Genomic DNA, 4,257 nt, shown 5'->3' on the forward strand with positions numbered 1-4,257 from the left:
GGTGACATGAGCCTTGTGCAGGACATTAATCAGAACCTCAGGACAGGAGCGCACACACATACTCCAGCAAAGACTGCACTCTGCTTCTGCTGAGCTCTCCTCTTCCCCTCCTCCCCTCCAGACTACCAAAGAAGGGACAGAAGCCAAATACCCAGACTCTCACTTTGCTCCAAGGGAAAAACAGACTGGTCTGAAGCAGTGGGGAGATGGTCAGGAAGCCCCCTTCTCCTACCATGTTACAATAGCAAAAAAAAGTTCTGGACAGAGCCACCAAGCCAAGATGACAAGAAATGGATTCAAACACATGACAGCAAATTGTCAATAAGAAATAGAGGGAAAACAGTGGGCAAAAGACAAGGGCTCTTCCCCTCCTGCCAAGAGAAAATTCTTCACAGCGGCTTCACCTAGAAAATGACTTAATAAGAACACAAACTTTCAAAAAAAAACACAACAACACAAACTTAACAAATTGGAGGCTCAAAGTTGGAATGATAAAACAAGGGAATTGATAGAAAGGAAATGAATTGAGAATAAAATATATTATAGAACAAATAAATATAATAGAACTAATAAGAGAGAGAACTGACCCCATTGAAACTCAAATGACTGAATTGGGGCATCTAAACAAGGTAAAGAGATTTAAGAAATTAGAATGAACAGAAGTGAAATACAAAGATGATCCAATATAAGGGTTATTTGATATCTCTTAAGAGAAACCAAAAATAGAGACAAAAGAGCATGTCTAATACAGAAAAAACAAGACTAAAGCTGCAGATTGAAAGACACATGTTTTCTGTTCCAGTAAAGTATAGTTCACAATATTTAATATGAAGACATACCTTAATTAAGTCATTGAACTAAAAAAAAAAAAAAAAAAAAAAGAGTGACTTTAGGAATACAAGCAAGAAAAAAAGAATTACCTACAGGAGGGAAAATTAAGACTGGCTTCAGAAGAAAAAGGAGCTAACCCTACCACATTCTATGAGGGGAAAAAAAGGTGAGACCCAAGAGTAATATATCCAACCAAGATGGTCCTGGTGTAACAGCAACAGAGAGACATTCTTTCTCTTTTTTTAACCCCCCCTTTTTTTTTAGGTGAGAGGAAGGGAAATAGTGAGGCACCCACATGGGCCCCAACCAGGATCCACCTGGCAACTCTGTCTGGGGCTGATGCCCAAATACTGAACTATCCTCAGCACCCAGGGCCACAATCTCACCAGCTGAGCCACTGGCTGCAGGAGGGGAAGAGGGAGGGAAGGAAGAGAGGGAGGAGGAGAGAAGCAGACTGTCGCTTCTCTTGTGTGCCCAGACCAGGAATTGAACCTGAGACGTCTGTATGATAGGCTGACGCTCAATCCACTGAGCCACTGGCTAGGACTTTAAACACTTAAAAAAAAAAAAAAACAAACGATTTTATTGATTGATTTTAAAGAGAGGATAAAGGAGAGAAAGGGGGAGTAGTCCTAGTAGTTGCTTCTTGTATGTGCCTTGATGGGGCAAGTCCAAACCAGCAACCTCAGCATTCCAGGTTGAAGCTTTATCTGCGCCGCCGCAGGTCAGGCCAGAGAGACATTCTTAAACAGCCAAAATCCTTCTTGAAAAACAGCTTAACAATCAGCTTCAGTCTATTAAGAAATGAATTGAAACAAAGAACTTGCCAATGGAGAAGCTTTGATTAAAGTACCAGTGGAGAACATTGAATTCACTTGAATCTAGACCAGGGGTCTCAAACTCGCAATTAGTCTGCGGGCCGCACAAAATTGGTGGGCGGGCCGCGAGTTTGAGACCCCTGATCTAGACTGTATGCCAAATGTCAACCAAGAAGTTTGGGCTGTAATAAAGAATAAAAAGCATTTATTTGAGCAAAAATAGCTGCAACTCAGGAGACACAGACATAGGTAGCAACTCATTGTGCTCTGGGGAGAGAACAAAGGAAGGCTGGGTTTATAATTGCAAAAACCACAAAGTGTAATTCATTCAAATGAGGGTTGCTGTCTTGGTTAACAGGGATTGGTTAGTTCCAATATGCAAAAGAGGGAGGTGAAAACTACAAGGAGGATGTAAAGTCCACGTGTGCCCCATCAGTCCAGAGTGTTTATGACTCAGTTTAGCAATAGTTTGGCTTCTCAGGCACAAGCTATGCATAAGCTGCATAGACTCCACTAACCTAATAGCCTCCTAAATCAATTTTAAGTGACTCTCTTAATAAGACTTATTTCATTTTTTCTCATTATCACAATGCAATTGCATAACTATGCAATTATGTTTTTATAGAACAGAACATGATCATAGCCTGAATAATGTAAAAATAATAGAATAAGTAACAAAAGTCAGGAGGCAGGGTCAAGGGAGATGAAAAGAGAAGAAATCATGGGAGCTAATAATACATTAACATAACTGAAATGAGTAGTTAAGAAACTGACTCCAACCTCTTAATGATTTTCACAGTTTTTGTTTGACTTCAGACGTATCTTTTAGGAAGTAATATCTCTTGTGGTCAAGACACATCATTTGAAGTACAACTCTTCCTTCAGTTTCACTTCAACTTCTTTTACATTCAAGTAGATTAAATTTAATACTTTTTATTTAAAAAGCATATGTATTATGGTCCAATTCTTACAAAAAATAGCTATATGGTCTTTCCTCTGATCTGTAAATAAGCATAGAAAGCTTTCTGGGACGATGGAATAGCATGGTCAGTTCTGTAGTTGATTCTGAAAGGTAGCTGACTCTTGTCTTACTTGTCACTTTTTAATATTTTCATTTTCCAATCAATAGATAAAAATGTTAAAATATTAAAAAAAAATTTCAGGCATCTCCTTGGAACAGGATACATAATCCCAAAACATACTTGGCAGAGATTGCTATTTCTATGTTGATTCTCCTAACATCTTATGGAATTTTCAGCTGTACACATGAGGGCTAGAATAAAGACCCCATTTCTCAGCTCTAGCCAACAGGATGTATGTAGACATACCATGTGGCAACTTCTGGAATCACCTGAGGGGGTTTGCTCATTTTCTCTTCATCACCTTCATTTCTTTCTACTGCTTGGAATGTAAAAGTCATCACATGGGACCATGAGGTTAAGGCCTTTCAAAACAAAGCTACATAGAAGGCGTGTGTAGAGTGTCAATCACCTAAACTGCCTGTCTGAGTAACATGAGAAAGAAAGGTACTTCTGTCTTGCTGAAGCCATAGAAGGTAATTCTAACTCATCCACAGACTGGCACATATGTAGCAATTTAGTCGGTGATACTTATCTGCATTGTAGATCATTGGGGGAAATGAAACAATTGGCTTGGCACACATTAACAAGTCATTGATGGACCTAAATGTGACCCCCAAAAAAGTTTGCCACATTCCCAAAAACTGAACAGAAAAACAGAGGGGAGAGGAAGAAAAAAAAGTTTCAGAGGATTGGGATCTGGATTTTATATGGATAGTCAGTGTAAAGGACCAAAACCCCGACAACTTCCGCTGAGGCAGAGGTGTTACCATAGTTTGAGTTTTGTGCACCCTTTAGGTGGTGAGGTTAGCAGAGAGCATGTACATGTATTAGGAGCAGTCAGTGGTCCTCTTTGCACAGTGCCCAGACTCCATTAAGACCTCGCCCCAAGCGCTTGGGGCAGGTAGGGTGACAGTCAGTTGCAATTTGATGCCTTGATTGTCGAGTTCAGCTTTTCTATTGCACAAATCCCGGGCCTGAACTGCCCATCCTTCGCATTTGTTACGCAAGGAGCTGAAGGTTGGTCCCTTGCCCAGGAAGGCCACCGGGCCGGACGCGCGGGTCCCGCCCCGGGTCCCGCCCTGGCATCAGGTCCCGACCACAGCATCAGGTGGGGTCCAGGGCACCGGCTTTACGAGGCTGAGGCGGCCTCTCCCGGACCCGGCGGGCCGTAGTTAGCTCTGGCTGGAGTTCGCAGTGCATCTGCAGACTCCGACGTGGTGGAGGCGGTTTGTCAGGGAAGACCTGGGGCGCACACAGTACCACACTCTCCTCCCCATGGAACCGGCTTCCTAGCGCGTGGGCCGAAACACTCACACCCAGGCTCGGCCCCAGCCTCCCAGGGACACGCGGCAGGCCGGCCAGCCCCCAGGCACTGCCCTCCCCGGCCCCCCAAATCGCAGACTACAAGTCCCAGCAGCCCCCGCAGCTGGCACCTCCTGCCTCTTCGCGGACCCCCGGCCGTCCAAGCGACGGAGCTGGAGCTGCGCTCCTGGCGGGGCCCGGCGGGGAGGCCGGTCCCGCGGGCG

This window comes from Saccopteryx leptura, chromosome 6 (assembly GCF_036850995.1).
Source record: "Saccopteryx leptura isolate mSacLep1 chromosome 6, mSacLep1_pri_phased_curated, whole genome shotgun sequence".
Lineage (NCBI taxonomy): Eukaryota > Metazoa > Chordata > Mammalia > Chiroptera > Emballonuridae > Saccopteryx > Saccopteryx leptura.